Here is a 19,706-nt window from a genome sequence, read left to right as displayed (position 1 = left end):
ATAATAATAATGTATTAATTAAGATGATTAGAAATAATATTGAAAATCCAATCTGGGGTGACTGGCACAACCTAAGATGATGTGCTAACCTGAAAGATCCATGACCCAAGTCCAAGAGTGCAGACTGGGCGGAGGGGCAAAGGTCAAATCTCACTCCTGAGTACACAGTGTGAATTATAGGATTCAAATGAGGAAAGGGGAAATTGCGCATTGCAGAAGACTTGAAAGCACACGTCAACAACCAGAGTGGGACGATGGTACCAAGACAGCCAGCTGCCTGGTCTGAAACACCCTCTTAAATCATTGCATCAGGACTAGAGGGAAGTGCTGCTCCCGCAGATGGACAGGCTCTGGGGTGCCTGAGCCAAGGCAGAAACACAGGGGCCTGGAACATCCTCTTGGGGACTGCAGTGTCTTCTCAAAGGAGAACATGCTGCTGCATTACTAGCCTTCATGCAGTACGATCATTTGTATGAATAACAACAATAAAAACATATTTACTGCCCAGGACCCAGGAGCATACAGTAAGTAAAAGTCAATTTCCTTCTTTTTAGGACAACTATACTTGGATGAGAAAAAAGCAATGTTCGTGTGTGACAGTCTTCTAGGAATCCTATAGAGCAAATGCTTTGGTTCTGGCCTGCCCCTGCAGAGGGCATCCCTGCAGTCACGCAGAGCTGCTGTGAACCATCGTGCTCACTAGGACTCAGGGTAAGGCTCCCGACCGTCTATCCAAGGAATATCATTTTCACTTCTGCCAAGATCATCTAACCTTTGCTGATGCATTTAAGAACTCAACCTCTGTCCTCATTAATTAAATCTGGGATGAGGGAAGGGTATGGTAGAGAGCCTAATGGCCCCCCAAAGATGGTCCATACCCCTGTCCCCAGTACTAGGGAGTATGTTAGGGTACAAAGTTGCAGAGAGAATTAAATTTGATAATCAGATAACCTTAAAAAATACAGATTATCCTGGATTATCTGGGTGGGCCTAATGTAATCACAAGGGATCTATGCAAGTGGAAAGAGGAGGGCAGAAGGGTCCTCGCAGGTCAAGAGGGAGATGTGACCATGGAAGCAGACACTGAAGCAATGTAATATGAGAAGGACCCAGAACCCCATTGCTGGTTTGGGAAATGGAAGGAAGCCATAGGGCGAGAAATGCCAGCAGCCTCTAAAAGCTGGACAAGGCGAGGAAACAGATTCTCCCCTACAACTTCCAAAAGGAACGAAGCCTGCCAACACACTGATTTTAGCCTAGTGGGAGCCACATCAGACTTCTGGCTCTCAAAACTCTATGATAATAAATTCAAGTAGTTTTAAACCACAAGTATGTGCTAATTTGTTAAGCTTCCTTAGGAAACTAATACAAATAATTTCCAAAAGGTAACAAATGGTTCTGAGCCATCCATGCAGCGTTCACAATGACAAGAGGGGCCGTCTACGCAGAAGGTCTTTCCTGTGTGGAAAAAGATCAGTGTCTTCCCACAGGTACAAGGGGCCTAGGCCACAAACACCCTTTTGGGTGCAAGGAATGTGTTGCTATGTAATATAATGTAATATAACAGAATCTAGGTTGTGAAGTCAGACAAAACTGGTTAGCAAGCATTGCCAACATATAATTACCCAGAAATGATTATATACGCTTTTTATTCTAGGGTGTGGATCGTTTGAGGAATGCAGCTTTTCTACCCCCTCCTTCTTCTCCACCTTTCAGACATAAGTAAGGGGAAATAGGCCAGTTTTTTTTTTTTCAATTCAGATTCACACCTCTGAGCCTGTCAAGAAGCAAAGGGTTCTAGTTGGAAGATAACATTTACTGCCCCTGAAATTCACTCATTGCTTTGCTCAAAGGGGCAGGTGACCCAAACCCTCCAAAACAGAACAAAATCATAACTCCCAATCCACATGGAAACATGTACATTAAACGCTACTTTTAATATGGGAGGATATTATTTCTTGGGCAATAGATAAAGAAGACAGATTTCCAGATATGTCATCATTTCATTTGCCAGCCTTACTGATGGCAAAGAAAGAGGAGGTCACTCCAAATTAGCTATGATGGAACCCACTACTCTCTATATGCTCCCTACCTATGAGATAAAATTATCTGGGAGAGTCTGTTTTAAGTGAACATTGATCAATTCTACCAAACAAAAGTCCTCTTTACATCATAGTATTAAACTTCTTTCTTCCTAAGAAATGCAGAACAAAAGAGGTAGAAATATATTTCCTAAGAAAGCTGAGAAAATAGTAGAAGAATATTCATAGAAAAGGAGGATCACATGCCACGCAAGCTGCATAAGGCCCTTTTGTATGCCAGGGGCGTCTGGGGAGGCCACATATGTATGTTGCAATGGAATTGTGTCATCATTTCTCTGAATCTGAGGGGAGGTTTTGCTCTACATAAATTGTGGTCACAGAAGCTAACTGAGCTCAGTTCTGTTACATTTGTGGCCAGAAGAAGAATTGCACGTAATTATGCATCTTTGCTGGCCATGCATGGAAACAAATCCTGGAAATAAAACCAGCTATTCTATCAAGTTCTCCAAACACGTATTCATTAAATTTACCAGACCTCAAGAGTGTGAATTTGGAAACTCAAGCATGGTGCTTCCCCTCCAATGATTCCCCACGGTGTGTAGGTCAACAAAAAGTGGAATCCTTCACAATGTGACTGGGAGCCAGGAGACAGTATCTGAATATAACATCATAAATGCAGGATGGCTTCAGTCATCTAATACATCTGCAACAACTGTTTTGGCACCAGTTTTTCATCCCAGAAAGACTTAATTTAACAGTGCGAATACACAACACGGTGTGTGTATCTGTGCCTGTTTTTAATGACCTACACACAGGCTACTATTTTCTAGTGGCTTCCGGCAGAGAGAGGGAAAAACAAGATTCAACTATAGAAGCTGTCTCTATTTAATATTTCTGTTAGTTTTCTGTCTGCCAGTCTGGCAGATTGGTCCAATTGGAAAAACAACATCTATGATTGCTGAAACAGTTCCTGGCTACATTTAGCACCCTTAATCACTGAACAACACAGAAATCGCTCTCTGCAAATCTCTGGCACAAGAGGCCAGCCTTTCTGTATCACCAAGACTTGTCTGTTTGTCTTTATTTCAGAGTCCAAATTCTAATGTCATTACTCAATTCAATTGCATAGATGTCCACCAAACAATACAAACTCTGTGCAAATCTTTGGGTTAACTGGATGTCATCAGTCCCATGTCACTATAAAAAATGAATCTGTCTCCTGTTTTCTATTTTGTTTTTCTAGGCCAAGGGAAAAACACACACACACACACACACACACACACACACACACATGCAAGTATTCATTCACTTCACTCAAACTCTATTTTTTAACAGGAATAGAATTAAAATAATTTTCCTATATATCGATATACAGCAAACAAAAAATGTAATTGACATGGTGGGCTTTTGATTACTGTTTGGCCAACAAAATTCCTACATGTGGTGACAACATTTAAAAAAGTGCTGAACCTGAAATTGGAAGTGCCAAGCAGGAAATGTGGTCCTGACTCTTAGGAGCCAGGTGAGATTTGACCGACTCAACCTTCTGAGTAGTCCCCCAGTCTCATGTTATTGGAACATCAGATAAAAGCCCATGGGAAGGACCTGTTGGAAAAAGCCAAAGTCCTCTTCAGATGTAACATGTTATACTAGGAAATGAAGAACACATTAGTCTGTAAGTATTATTCAGATCAAAGCTTACCATTGAATAAATCTATAACTCTTAAAAGAAAAAAGGTTGAAAATCCTATTCCTGACCTCTATCAGTGTTCATCTGTGCTCATGTTGAGTAAAGAAACTGTAATATTTGGTCCCACATCTAATTAGGTTCTGAAAATTCATCAGGATGTGAATGGAAGTTTTGTTTCTACGCAAGAAATGCTGGCAGCTAGAACATCTCTTTTCTCTCAGCACATCAACACTCCGCACCGCAAATTACTGGCCTAGACCTCCTGCAGAATCAGCTACCTTAACGCTTTGGCTGCCAGGTAATGGGAACACGATCAACAGAGATGGACTAGGCCCAGGGGAAGGCTGATAACATCTTCACTGAGGCTATGAACAGGTGGTAAGAATTAAAGTGTGAGCTTTGTAGTCAGACTGTGGTCACTCCATTCTTGGACACACCATTTTCCTTTTCTCATCTGTAGATTGGCATAATAATAATCTATAGCATAGCAATGCTGTTGTAAATTTTAACAAGATAATTTCAGGAAAGTGTCCCAATGCCTAGCACATAGAAAATGCCCAATAAATGATGGATATTTTTTTAATTTGGAAAAACTATTATTTTTCTGTGGTTAAAGCTTCATTTTTTACTTACTTTTTATTTTTAGTATTCATATTTTCAATGTCTTATTATTTTTGTTTTTCTTATTCTTATTGTCAGCTGTGAGCTAATGATTTGGAATGTTTTAATGCCCACTCAGATTTCTAATCCTCAAATCTGTTAGTTATGAAACAAGTGTAAAATACAATATTATCTTTAAAGTATATTTTCTATGTTTTTCTTTAGAATACATATATTTTGCAATAGAGAAGAAGTTCACTCCTTCCCCTCACACACACATTAGCTCAGACTGGAAAACTAATTCCTTCTAACTTGTTCTCATCTCTCATCTCTAATCAGGATTCAAATCCTGTCAATCTGTTCTCCCAATTAATTCATTCCAACTTCCTTCTCATCTCCCCTATCTAAACAGGTTCCAAATCCCGTCAATCTCGTCTCTAAAATCCTCCCTCCAAGCTCCCACCCGTTCTGCGTCTGCTTCACTCTGGACCCCGTCACCACCCTCTTCAACAACTCCTCGGTCTCTTAGTTTGTCTCCATGCCTCCAAACTTTTCTTCCTTAAAGCTTTGCTCTACGCTGCCACCCACTACTGGGTTAAAGCAGTGATCTCATCCACAGGCATCATGGAGAATAATCTCGCCACAGTATCTCATTAACCAAAGAAGTCGCATTCCTGACTGCCACACACAGCTCGCTTCACAAGCTGGCACCAGGTGACCTTTCAGTCTCACGGGCAGGCATCCGCTCTGCACTGCCATTTTGCACCTAGGCAGATACAGCTTGGTGCTCCAACTAGGAACATCCCCCACCTCAGCAGACACCATATGCCAGAGTGTGTGTCTGATGGGGAGTAGCAGGACAGAACCTGAGTTTCTTGAACCACTTCCCCATTTTGAATAAATAAAAATGGGCCCAAGTGTGGACAGAGGGGATTCTGTGGAATATTGGTACAGGAGAGACTGTTTCCATGCAGAGTCTTACTCCTACCTTTTGGGAGAGGAATGTAGGGACCCTTTCTTCTAAACTGTCCCATCAAAGAAGGACTTGTTGCCCAGCTACTAGGAGAGAGAGTGGCACATTGTCTTCAGCTGTTTGCTTCTGCAGGGATTCCCACAGGTACAGAAAAAAACTGACCCCGAGATCCTGCCCTCTCAGGATGGCCAGATCCAGTGACAAATCCAGTGGCATATGAGGCCAAGCTATTTCAGCCTTTCAGGTCAACTCCAAGGTCCACTTTAGCAGCAGACCTTCTTGTGCAGTCAGCAGAGGCTCTCCTGAGGTCTCCCTCACAGCTGCACCATCTTTCTGTCCAATTCCGTATCACCACCTTCCTTCAACAAGTCTTGATCCCAAGGACCTTTCCCAATCAACATTTCACGTATTAAACTTTACCTCATAGCCAGCTTCCAAGGGAATCAAACCTGTATCATGTGTTCTCACTGTTTGCTTTCAAATATATCTGCCTTCCAGGCTGTAAATCCCTTGAGGGCAGAAATGGACCTTAATGCATCTCTGCATTGCTCAGACCTGGCACTGGGGAAGGGCACAAGACTTTGATTTCATAGAAGACATCAAAACTAGGATGAGAAAGTGAAATGTGAGATTTCAAATCAGCACAAGGAAGATTTTCCTGTGCAAGGAGCTTTTTACGATGGGGAGTTTCTTATTAATTTTTCTACTCTTGCTTCTATGAGAAGAGATTTTTCCTGAGCACTCCTGGCCTGTGGCTCCAACGTCCCTCCTCCCTGTGCAAGTGAAGTTACTTAACCCATTCTTAAGGAATCATGTGACACAGGATGCTCACCCATTGATATTTGCATATGTAGAGACACCTTGTGAGTTAACAGTCCTCACTTCTCTCAATCCTCACTCTTCCTCAGGTGAAGAGAAACTGACTAATCAGCAGGTAAGTTTGCTAAAGGATCTGACCCTTTCACTTCCTCCACTGACTTGAAATTCACTTGCTTCACAAAGGCATATTGTCTTCTCTGTTTCTTCAAGCAATATAGGGTAGGCCCCCAAGGATCAGGTATGGAGTTTAGCACCCCCAGAGTAGGTGGGCATATTCACCTACTTTAGGAGCAGACGATTAGCAAGTCCACTTGATAAACACACCTGTATTACTTACCAGTTGCTTAGGAATATTACTCTGAATTTAACAGCTTAATACAATTATTATTTCACAGTCTCTGTGGTTCAGGAATCTTGACATGGCTTAGATGGGTCCTCTGCTTCAGGGCCTCTCAGAAGGCTGCAATCAAGGTGTCAGCCAGAACTGAGGTTTCTTCCAGAGGCTCAACTGGAAAAGTATCTACTTGCAAGCTCACATGGTTGTTGACAGGATCAGATCCTTACAAGGTATTGGACCGAGGGCCTCAGTTCTTGACCAGTTGTTGTGCAGAGGATGCCCTCAATTTCTTGCCACTTCAGTATTTCTGACTTGCTTCATCAAAGCCAGTAAGGGAGAGAGTCAATAGAAAGAGTCTGCTCACAAGATGGAAGTCACAATCTGATGTTTATTATCATCAGTGTTGTCATATTCCATTGTTTAAAGCAAGTTACTAGGCCTTGCCTGTACTCAAGGGGAGAGGATTATACATGGACGTGAATACCAGGAGGTGGATGTCCTTGGGGGTCATGTCAGAAATTGCCTTCTACATTCCCTAAGGTCCACTGTCCAACAGCTTTACCAAAAATCATAAGGGTGATATCTGTATCCCCATAGGCTTGACTCCAGTGCCCATTTCTTCATTGGTTCTGATATCAGGAGCTGAAAAAAGATGCTATTTATTGGGCCCCCTCATGGCACCAATACCCTCCCTGAGATTGCTCAACTCACAGTGGGACAGCCTCTCCGTGGCAAGGAAGCCCTGGCTGATCATGAAGCCCCTTTCTTGACTATGCATTTTCCCAGTGTGAGGCGGGATCTTGCTGGGGTAACCCTAACCTGTAGCCAGCATGCACTGCACTTATGCTCACAGGAACTTGAGAGAATTTGCCCCACATCCTCATCTGGGCCTGTGGTCTCACATAACCACATGCTAAGGCCAAAGGTATACTTGTCATGCCAGCTCTCAAGAGACAGAAATATTAAAGACTCATGTGACTCTGGAGGAATGTCCCTGATTGTGCGATGCCAAAATTCAAACTGTGTCTCAGTCACAGGAAAGCACTGAGAAGTGTGCCATGTACTTATCACCACAAAGGTCCTGTCCACACTGAAGCAAATCCAAAGGATAGGCTTCACTGAATTACACAAGTCCCCCTGTGCTCGGGAAGCATTCTCAAGTGCCATGTGTAAGACAGTGACATTTACACGTTGGGGAAGGGCTCCAGAGCTAAATTGGAAGCAGCTAAGCATCACTTGGGACATTTGTACACCCCGTTCCTCTAAGACATTGAAATTAATAGGCTCTAATAAAACAAGAGCTAATTGTGTGTAAAGTGAAAGCTACGTAAGCTCACCACGAGAGCAGAGACTGCGCTATTATTCCCTTATTGCCAGGACCAGTATATCGCCATATGCGTAGGATGTTTTATAGGTATGTATTTAGTTGTTTGATTGACTGCTAAGTGTTTGTTGTTTGGCTATTAACAATCTTTCCAGTTCTTCATTTCACCTATAGTACAATACATGTGAATGCCATGTAAGAATTCTATACAGACAAGAAGTCATTCTGTAGTTTTTTTATTATTTAATAAAAAATCTGTATCAAGATTACCAAGATGAGAACCTCAACCAACAAAGGCTCAATTGTATGCATAGGTCACGGCAGCATGTGGTGCTGAGTGCTAAGCATTTTGTGTACAAATAAGAAAAGAAGGTCTCAAGAGAAATCTCATGTAGTTTAGATTATACCATGGCTTGGAAAATGCTAGACCTTTTGGTTATATACCTTTAGAAGATACAGAGCAGTTCTCTAGGAAACTGTGCTACGTTGAAATTTCAAGAAGCCATGTCCTGTTTATAGCATTGCATTCAACCTAGAGTTGGACCATCTTCCATCTTCTAGAGCAAAGCTGTCCAGTTGTACTTATCACCTGTCCATCTTCTAGAGCAAAGTTGTCCAATTGATGTTTCTGAGATTATGGAAATGTTCTCTTCTGTGCTACTCAGTACCGCAGCCACTAGCCATGGGTGGCTATTGAGCACTTAAAATGTGGCTAGTGAGAATAAGGACTGAATTTTTAAATTAGATTGAATTAAACTTAAATTACCACATGTGGCTACTGGCTACTATATCAGACAGCACAGTAGTGGAGATTTGCTACCCAAAGTATGGTCTGGGCACCAGCAGCTTTGGCATCACCTACTGCATTTCTACTAGAAATGCAGAGTCGCAGATCTACATACAGAATCCACATCTTAACAAGATTCCCAGGTGATTGGCATACTTCTCAGAATTTATGAAATGCTGCTCTAAAATATTTCTTTATAAGGTTGGCTCTGATTTTTTTCTTTTTGAACAAAGAAACTACAGAATATACTATTCCTCTAGTCCCCTTCTTAGGGAGATACCAAGGTAGAGGGGTGGCTCCTTTTAGGTACTACAAGGAGAGAACCTATATGAGAATTGATCCAAGTAGAACCTGAGTCTGCAGACTGAAAACGAAGTTGCCATTTTTTGACCATCTGACTCAAGCCTTACCTGAAGCCAGCCCTACACACTGTTCTCATTGAACATTGTACTAGTTGATAAATTACTCCTTTTGACTAAGGAGTAGTCGGTTGTAATTATAGTCTGTCGTGGTAGTTCAACTATCTAACTTCTGGGAACAACTGAGTCCTAAAAGATAAACCTGTTCTCAAAGGAAAATCCTCAGAGGAAAAAGGAAAAATTGGCTGAAAATGCAACTAATGTGGCATAAGAATGTTTTTGTGAATATTAAACTTCCCTACTTTCTTTCTTCTCTATAATGTATAGATTTCTTAAATATATACATAGGCCAGAAATAAACATACATAACAAGCTTTTTAGTAAACATTAAAAAATTAACTGATGATCATCGGTCTCAGTTATTCCTATTAATTTGATAGGAATAACATTATCTATCACTTTGAAAAGCCACAAGATTTCCAAATGTACAATTTAACTACTTAGTGCTTCTGTTTTACAGATTCAGCAGGAATTTAATTTTATTATGTAAGGAGTGATAGAAATTAGGGTGCACACTCTTAACTATCTTGTCTTATTATTAAAATCTGACTCCTAAAAGGAAAACTTTGAGAACAGAAGAAATAAGGAAAAAACTTGAGGGATTCCCTAAAATGAAGAAACAAAATTTAATTATACTGAATACAGTCACTGTATGACATATGTTAATATGTCTGTGTTGTTTCTTATTAGTGAAACAATGTTTGGATCTGAGTTAGAATCTATTTCATATAAGATATTAGTTGGAGTAAAACATATAAGTAGCAATGATAAATCATTGTCAGGGTTTCTGACAGTGCATAATGTAATACCAGGCATAGAATGGCATTCTATCTTGAGCCACTTGAACCACTTACACCCCTAAAGGAGATGCCAGTCACATGTCCTAAATCACAAGTTTCTGCCACACCAGAGACTTCCAGCATACCATTGCTTTTTGGAGACTTTATGCAAAAATGCAAGTGAACATGGATTCATTTTAACATGGGTCTTTTTTAGAGGAATCTAAGTGTTCTGTATCAAATCAGGAATGGGATTTGCAGCCAATGAAGATGGGGGAAAAAAAGACAGCTTATCCCTTACTGCTGGCAAAGCCAATTAGGCATATCTTTGTTTCATGACAGCTATATAAAGAATTGGGGAGTAGAGAGTGTGGGCATTTGATATGGATGTGCAAACTAATTCTTTCTGTTGGCTCTCATAAACAACTTAGTAGAATATCCGGTAGATGTTTTTTGGCCTCACTTCCCCAAACCATGTAAGGAAATGCAATTTAATACATGCAGTGGTTTTCTGTCTCCTACCCAAAAAAATACAAGAGCTTCTTCAAGTAGAGTATTTAAGATGTGTTGAGATATCATTTCTGATTCATTGGATTATTCAATATGAAACCAAAATCAAACTCACATTTGTATTATGTGCTTGACTTTCTGCATTTCCGCCCTCTACTAGCAAGACAGAACTGTTCAGTATACAAATTCAGCACCAACATGAATTTTGTGATTGCAATTTTATGTATTTTATTGTGTTTAAAGTTGAACAATTTATTTATTGATCTGTCTCGTCTACTAGATGGTGAGTTCTTGGACAACAAGGCTTCATTTGTGTCTGCTTTGCCAGCACTACCCACCCACTGGGAACTGAACTGTTTGTGAAATAAATGTAGCATTGATACTTTCAGAGAAGTATATTAAGCATTTTGGTTAATCTTTGATTAAGGAAGTCCCACAAATGAGATGAAGTAGGATTCTACTGGCCAGCACTTATTCTCATTTTACAAACAAACATATATTTTTTGAAGTTCTTTTAAGCACAAGATCTGTGGTAATAGTAGCCAGCATTTCCTGACTTACGGGTCAGGCAAGATGATAAGCCCTCTCAATTTCAGTATAGAAATCATTAGTTCTTCTGTCTTCACAACCACTCTATATGGTAATAAAGTCACTATACAAACATCACAAACAAGGAAGCTAATGATTCCTCAATAATTAGAGGACTTAATTGTATTCCCAAAGTTGTGCAATCTGACTTTGAGTCCTCACTCTCAACTATCATAGTATGCTCCAGTCCAGTAGGTTCTGTAGTTTGATGATTGTGGGAAGTAGCAGAAAAGGTAATGTCATTGGGAACAGATAAGTATAATTAACTTTAGCATAAATTCTAATCTTTCTTCATTTTTTTGTACTTTAGTTGAGAAGTGAGATGAACCCCATAAATTCATTCAGACCCAGGGAATACATGGAAATAGATCATAAGAGATCTTAAATCAGGGACTGTTTGGCTAAAGGAGGTTGGCACAAACCAACACGACTGAAAAGCACAGTTTACTGCATGCTTAAAGAAAACTGGTGTGCAGAAGAAATAATGCATCATGCAGCTGCCTGCAATTGGTGGCTCTGATAAAGTAGTTTAGCATGGGACACCAGCATTCCCTATTACATCAGTGACTCCTACCCATCTCAGAAGATGCAAAACTAACAAAAGGGAAAAAAATATCAAAAGCATTTTCTATGACAATTGGAAATGCTTAGCTAGACAGTTGTTACCCTAAACAGGCAAATAATTAACAGTGACTAATATGCATTTAGACACATATGTTGCTCTCTTGATTTTTTTTAATTAAGGTATCAGTGATATATATATAATCTTATGAAGGTTTCACATGAGCAACATTGTGGTTTCAACATTCACCCATATTATCAAGTTCCCCTCCGCCCCATTGCTGTCACTGTTTATCAGCATAGTAAGATGCTATAGAGTCATTACTTGTCTTCTCTGTGCTGTACTGCCTTCCCCATGACCTGCCTAAATTGTGACTGCTAATTATAGTGCCCCTTAATCCCCTTCTCCCTCCCTCCCCACCTGCTCTCCCCAACTCTTTCCCCGTGGTAACCACTAGTCCCTTCTTGGAGTCTATGAGTCTGCTGCTGTTTTCTTCCTTCAGTTTTGCTTGGTTGTTATTCTCCACATATGAGTGAAATCATTTAGTACTTGTCTTTCTCCGCCTGGCTTACTTCACTGAGCATAATACCCTCTAGCTCCATCCATGTTGTTGCAAATGGTAGGACTTGTTTTCTTCTTAGCTCACTTGATATTTTCATATAAATATTATAATAATTTTATTAACATTAAAGGATCTTTACAACATAAACTAGGAAAAATGATTCCTCTAAATGAACACCAGAAAAAAAAGAACATTTACATAAAATTAATCCATTTTGTTTCTTTAACAAAGAATCTATATTTAATTCAAGAGTTAGCAAACAGTGTGAGGCTAATTAGGGAAATATCAGGAGAGCTGTGCATATTTAAGAAATATTCTAGAAATAGAAATTATAATCTGTTTTCTGGAGGCCTCTTCTATAGATCCAAGGAGAGAAAAATGGATGCCTAAAACTAACTACTTGTCAGACCAGGGAGAAAATTAAGGTCAGCTTTCAAAAATCCAATAGCAGAGGTACCTTATCAAAAGTAGTTCATTACTTAATGGGGGAAAATATCCTTATTTCATTTCTAGCTTCTCAAACATTTTCCCTGCCAAAGTTCAACATCAAAAATAAGAGATTGGTAATCATGGAAAACAATGGTTTTGAGATTTGAAGAACTTGAAGCTAGTTTCTGAGGTCAGGCACCCGAAAAGTCTGAAGAACAATCATCGAAAAGAATCCAGGGACACCTACATAGAATCGATCAGGACCACAGATCAAATAGTTTGAACAGAGTTGTATAATAAAGCATCCAGATATTCATATCTATATGTTCTTCTGTCTCACACTCTTTGCTCATATAAAGTATTTCTATTCAGTAATTTATAACTCTTTTCATCACCACAACATCCTTGTAAAGTCTATAAGCCTTGTCCACATGCTACAGAAGAAAAAAACTGAGACTCAGTCAGGTTAAATGATTGCCATTGTCATACAGATAATATATAGGACAGCCATATTTCCAACCTTTCCATAATTTTTCACTTAACTAGGCAATTTCTCAAATATGTCAACATGCTCAGATATTTCTAAATTCTTTGAGATGTTTATATGTTATAGATATCCCATATTGTTTTCCCTGTGTAAGCTAGCCACATAGGTAATTATTCCCCTTTTATACTTTATGGCAGGTGATTTGGCACAAGATTGATGCCCCAGAGCACCAAATATATATATATATATATATATATATATATAAAGACAGATACATAGAGAGATATATCAATATATTATTATCAAAATATTCTGCTGTCACTATATATAATCAGGTAATCTTAAATGAGAATGTGGTATACGTTTTCAACCTCATCAAAATATTTGAATTAGTAGATATGTTTAAAATGTAAATATATTACAGAATGTGCAGCAAACATTGGAAACACAACATGGAATTAAAAAATCAGAGGTTTTCAAATGGGTTCTATTTCACATTAGGTGACCCTAGGCAAATCAATCCTTTTGCTTGTTAGGACTTTTCTCTTTTTTTTTTTTTTTCTAGGACTTTTCTTCAACTAGAAAAAGAGAAGCTGATCCGTCCACTCTATTCCAGCTTGAAGGTGTCATTTATTTCTTGTTGTTATTATTGTTTTGTCATGGTTTTCAACATAATGTGGACATCCACAGAATATTAAAAATCGAAAAGCAAAGAAGAGTTTTAATGAAAGGTATATAAGTCAGTTCAGATTGCCATAATGAAATATTATTGGCTGAGAGGCTTAACAGAAATTAGTTTTCTCAGAATTTTAGAGGCTGGAAATACAAGATCAAAGTAACAGCATGGTCAGATCCTGGTGAGATCCGCCTTCCTGGCTTACATATGGCCGCCTTCTTGCTGTGTCTTTACACAGCAGAGAGAGAGGAAAGAGAGGGAGTAAGATCTTCCACTGGGTCAGTCATATTCGATTAACAACCCACCCTATGACCTCACTTAACTATAATTACCTCCTGAACGTATATTTCTTGATACACTCACATGGGGTTTAGAGCTTCACATAGGAATTTGGAAAGACACAATTCAGTCCACTGAAAAAGGTAATAGCTCCCTGTGTGTCTTTAATCCACTCATGAGAGCCAACCACCCTGAACAGTGGGTTTATTCTTTGGACAGTATCTCCAGATCTTGTCCATGTGTGTTGCAGGCCTCTTGGACCTGAGGGCTCTTTGCCCTCTTAAGGCAAGTGGCCTCGTTTTGAGGGCTCAGATAACAAGATATAGAAACTTTGCTCCGGGATACCCATCTTGCCCCGCCTCCCATAAAGTTGACCCAATTTCTTTTATAAAAACTTCAGTTTGGGGGGGCTGAATTGCACAAATAGAAAAGAAAAATCATCTTTTTCCCTTGGGCAGTAGAAGAAGAAAGGGGTTTGGGTAGAGATGATTGATCTCTGCAGAGACTTTAAATTATTCCCTACATTTCAACTGCCTTCTCATTCCCCTGTCTCATCATCCTCTTAGCCTCTGAGGCCTCAGTCCTCGTTGGCTGCACGCTTCTCTGAGAGTATTCAAGTCTGGCTGCTCCGGTATTCTATATTCCATCATCCGAGACATTTTTTGAAATATCTTATTTGCTTAAGTTTGTCCCAGCTCTATTTTTTCTAGGGTAATACTTGATTTTTATTCTTTCACTATCATTCTAATCAGTCTCTGGAGGCAGAAAATAACAAGTGCACAGTTTGCCATTATCAATGGGAAGCCTGTTTATACTTAATAATTAAGAATACTTAAACAGCCATTCATTCCACATTCAACAAACATTTATTGAATATTTTCTAAATAACAAGCACTGTCCTAAAAGCCTAATAAATATATTATGCATTCATTTAATATTGTTTTAAATCAGGCATCCTCTATGTTACAGACATTTTAAAGAACTTCGTGATTTAGCGTCTCAGGACACCAGAGTAAACAACCAAGAGGAGCTCTAAATCCTCTGTTCTCAAAAAGCTAAAGATTAAGATAGATATTTATCTCTCTCAAGGGCTTGAATGTAACAGCATCTACCGCCTCTTTCAACTCCAGAATTCTGGAAAACACAATCTATATGGAGGCTAAAAGATCTGGATTATCAACTTAGATAGCAAGACGCATTGTATGTTTTGTATAAAAAGGATACTTCAAATAGAAACACAGGCAAGATGAAGGTAAAAAGGTGAGAAGAGATATAAAAAACAAACACTAAGCATAAGAAATCTAGTATGGTTATGCCTATATAAGACAATGTGGAATTCAGAACAAGCAGTATTATCAGAGATAAAGAGCAAAAGGATTGATTCACCAAGTAGGCAAAGCAAACCTAAATGTTAAGCACCAACCACAGAGCTTTAAAATACATGAAGAAAAAAACTGACAAGAGTGAAAACTGACTTCTGCTTCAGGTCAAGATGGAATAACAGGGACTGGATTTACCCTTCACCTCAGACAATACTTTTAACAAAATACATGAAACAATGACTTATAAAAAAAATACTTTATATGTGCATTGAAATTTCATGATCCCTGAGAGATGGGAAGCAAAGGAGGTGAACTCCACAGTTACCCCAAGCTTACTGGCTCCAGTTTCAGCATCAGGAAGGGAAACCTGGTGGAGTCCTGTAGACTCCGTGAGTCGAGAAAGAGCTGAGAATTCAGAGCCAGCACAGCTAAAGTCCTCTGGACAGAATACTAGAAAGGGAGAGAACACCACAGGGAAAAAAGCCTGGGGTTCCTCGGAGGAACCTCGAATAGTCGGCCGAGTTCGTAAACATATGCCTGCAAAGAAGAGGTGAGAAGAGATATAAAAAACAAACCTGAGCTAGAGAAAGAACTACTCAAAAGGATTTGAGGGTTCAATTCTTCACACTCGCAGAGCGCTGACAATAGTACCCTTTCCCAACAGTCACTCTGGAAAACTTCATAATTTATGTGGAATTGTGGATAGGGCTTTAAGGGCCTTGCCTCAGTAATGGAGGATGATTAGGCTTTCACAAAGCATTGCTCCAGTTTCTCCTAACAAATTTTAAAAATCAGACCCAAAATTTACCAAACTTTCCGGGTAGCTTAACTACATCTCAAAAGTTCTCGAGTATTTATAAGAATACAAAAATAATACCTGGGCAAAATCACAATGTCTGGCATTTAATAAAAAATTACTGGGCATGTAAAGAAGAAGAAAAATATGACGCATAATGAGGAGATGAATTAGCAATCAAAACCAACCCAGAACTGTTTGCTGATGTTAAAATGAGCAGACAAATGCATTAAGATAGTTATTATTAAAATACATCATATGTTCAAAAAGTTAATGAAAGCCTGTAAGACAAGAAAAAAGAACCAAGATCAGCCTCCTAAAAATGGTACTATAATGTGTGAGATACAACATGGAATGGGATTAGCAGCAGACAAGAACTCGTAGAAAAAAAGATTAGTGAATTTGAAGATGCAACCACAGAAATTATGCCAACAAAGTTAATGGAAAAAAGATAAGTTTAAAAAATGAACAAAACATTAATGAGCTGTGAGACAACTCCAACTGGCCTGATACATGTGATCTTGGGTTGAGCAAAGATGTTCTAGATTCAAAACCAAAAGCACAGTCTGTAAAAGTATAAATTGATAAACTGTACTTCAAAATTAAAATTTATGTTCTTCAAAAAACAGTATAAAGAGAATGAAAAGACAAGTCACAGAAAAATTTGCAAGTCACTTATTTATAAAAAGGACTTGTATTAAAAATCTATAAAGAACTCTTAAAACTCAAGTATAAGAAAATAAATAACACAATGACAAAAACAAGCAAAAGATTTCAACACATACATCAGAAACAAGCACATGAAAAGATACACATCAGTGTTCATTAAGAGAATGACAATTTTAAAATGAACTCCTATCACAAAACAATTAGAAAAGCTAAAATTTAAAAGACTAATCATACCAAGTAAAGGAGCTGAAACTCTCAAATACTGCTGGTGGAAATATAAAATGGTTCACTCACTTTAGATAACAGGCTGGAAATTTCTTAAGAAATTAAATTTACAACTAGCATATCATCCAGGGACTCATAAATTCCTGACCTAAAAATCTTAAGAACCATGTCCCTGCAAAGATTAGTACATGAATATTAATATCTTTATTTATAATTGCCCAAATGTGAAAATAACCAAAATGTCCATCAACAGATAAATGGATAAGCAAACTGCGAAATATCTGTACCATGGAATATTATTCAGTAATAGAAAGAAATCAATTATTAATTTAAGCCATGGAATAGATGAATCTCAAAATAATTATTCGTGGGTAAACCCTGAACATCATGTTAAGAGAAAAAAGCCAGACATATACACAGTCACACACAAGCACACACACACACACCAAGGGTACCTACGTATCTATGGTCCTCCTTATTTGATTTCCAATAGATAAAATTACTATATAATACTGAAAGTCAGGAAGTAGTTGCCATTCAGACAAAGAGGATAGGTATTGATCAGAAAGGGGTATGACTAGCTATCATGAGAACTACTTATAAACTTCAAAGAATTGTGTCCCCAGTGGTAATATCACACCCATAGGCAGGATCAGCCTCACTAGGGTCACTGGATGCACAGAAGATACATGTAACCTCACTAATGGGACCACACAAGATCTATTTAACCCTTCTGTCTGCTCCCTTGACTTCTGCTGTCTTCTGTCAGCGCTATACTAAAATTTAGTTGACATTTATCAGTCTTGTAATGGATGATGTTTGGTCAAAAACTATATACAATTAGGAGAAGAAAATAAAGAAAAGGACATGTTGGAAGAAAAAGCAAGCAGTGGAGAGACAGAAACAGACATCACTTGTAAGCTGCACTTTCTAGAATGACATGGCCCACCTGTCTCACATGATTGTTAAGCAGACTTTTCAAGACTAAGTAGCAAATAGCAAAAAGTGTAACTCTTGCTTTTGTTTACTTTTCCCCGGAAGGGAGGAATTGGTGATGATCTTTGAACTTTGAGGATCCTACTTTAATGACTCGAGATGGCAGAAAAACTAATTCCCATTTGGGCACAGGGGTGTATGCAAGTGGGTAGGGTCAGGTGTGATTATTTGTGGTTTTTCCTCTGCCTCGGTCACCCCAAAGGAATGTTAAAAGCCACACAATTTTAAGCAAGCCAAAACATTTACTTTTCAGGGTGGAAATAATTAAAACATATTTACTGTCCCCATATTTGTGGGCTTGGAATCTAAGAAGTAAATTTATTTTCCTTGTGTCTCAATGAAGTTTGCAGACCACTCTCTCTCTTCCCCAGGAACCACAATGTGGACAACACTCTCCAGACGTGTGAAGGACACAGCCTATATACCTTTCCCTGAAACTCTGCAGTGCCCACTCCCTTATTAAAAAGTCCAGATTTCAATCTCATGTTACCAGACTTTACCAATCAGCTCCCCCATTTCTCACTGACCTTAACTGCTGGACCTATAGTTCCTCTCTCTTTGACATCTCCTATTGCCTTATAGATGATGGTTCCAACCTGCTGACTTCTTAAATCCTTGAACCCATCTGTTCTGGGGATCACATTTTTCAACTTTTCTGAGCCCTTCACGTGCCACGCTCACACCTCAGGGAAGCTGTTCTCAGAGCCCAGCCCCACGATGGCCTGGGAGCCTGCTAGTAATGAAAATTCTCAGACCTTACATCTGGCCTCTTGAATCAGGAAATGTGGGGTGGGGACCAGCGATTCTTGCTTAAGAAGACCTTCATGTGATTCTGGTACTTGCTCAAGTTTCACCTCACTATTACCAAGAAATACAACACCTCTATAATCCAATTCTAAGAATCCCACACTCAGACCTCAATTTAACTATGTGCTTTAGTGCTAACAACTCTGACCCCACCAGGACTGCACCTCTCTCTTGAATATACCTTGAACATCCTATTTCATATTATTTATATTCATGTATCTATCACTTTACTCAGTTGGCAAAAACCTAACCCTAATTAAGACCAAACTTGAGCCCATTTCCGGCCTACGTCAGAAGAGCTAAATATAGTTAAAGAAAATCTGACATCACTTTAAATATGTGACTACTGTCTTTAAGGGCCCTTCCTGCTACAAGGCCATCCTTCCAGACATCCCTCCTCTCTCCCTCCTCCCAACCCCCTGGGAAACTCCTGCTGTGAGATGCTAGCGTGAACATCCACATTGGTTTCTCAGTCTTTGCTCTCACCTCAGTTTACCTCCTATGCTACTGAGAAATAGCTGCAAGCAGAAAAGAACTTCTACCCACCTGCACTCACACTTGGCCTTCCCTCCAGTTTCTCCAGATGGTGTGCACTTCTAAGATCAATCTCCTCTACTCGTGAGCCAGATTTCAGCCCCTCGTGCCCACTTAATGATGTTGCTCTAGTAACTGTCCACTCTTCTCTGCTTCATCAGCTTTTCCCTTTCTGGTGGACCATTCTTGTCTACATAAGGCATGCTGCTATTTCATCCATATTTTAAAACTGATTCATCAACTGATGAAATGCTCTTGATATAAATATGACTTTCCCTCCAGTTATGGCTCCATCTCGCCTACTTAGATCAATACCCTCCATAGAGTTATCCGGATTTGTCTCCCCTAATTCCTTATCCCCCATTTCCCAATGAGCCCACTCGTTAGGCTTTCACCCCCACCACTCCACCAAAGTGTTCCTCGGAAGGTCACTACTGACATCTTCCGTGTGCTTGCCCCGGCGGCGGTGCTGGCCCAGCTGTCTCCCCTCCCTT

The 19,706-nt window shown here is 39.3% G+C and overlaps 1 long non-coding RNA gene across 3 annotated transcripts; it reads left to right on the top strand.

Moving 5' to 3' along the window:
* The first annotated feature begins 221 nt into the window (after positions 1-221).
* Positions 222-14,844, top strand: LOC108398415 (uncharacterized). 3 transcript variants are annotated; one of them, XR_005055774.2, is made up of 4 exons: positions 222-524; positions 3,870-4,030; positions 6,520-6,691; positions 13,474-14,844. It is a non-coding gene; the product is annotated as an uncharacterized lncRNA (long non-coding RNA). The 3 variants fall into 3 exon arrangements; XR_012123489.1 differs by lacking the exon at positions 13,474-14,844 and having other exon boundaries at positions 222-458; positions 555-4,030; positions 6,520-10,676; XR_005055770.2 differs by lacking the exon at positions 13,474-14,844 and having other exon boundaries at positions 6,520-10,676.
* Positions 14,845-19,706: the final 4,862 nt, after the last annotated feature.

Source organism: Manis javanica, chromosome 12 (genome assembly GCF_040802235.1).
Source record: "Manis javanica isolate MJ-LG chromosome 12, MJ_LKY, whole genome shotgun sequence".
Lineage (NCBI taxonomy): Eukaryota > Metazoa > Chordata > Mammalia > Pholidota > Manidae > Manis > Manis javanica.
The sequence above is the reverse complement of the archived record's forward strand: the minus strand, read 5'-3'. Positions and strand labels throughout refer to the sequence as shown.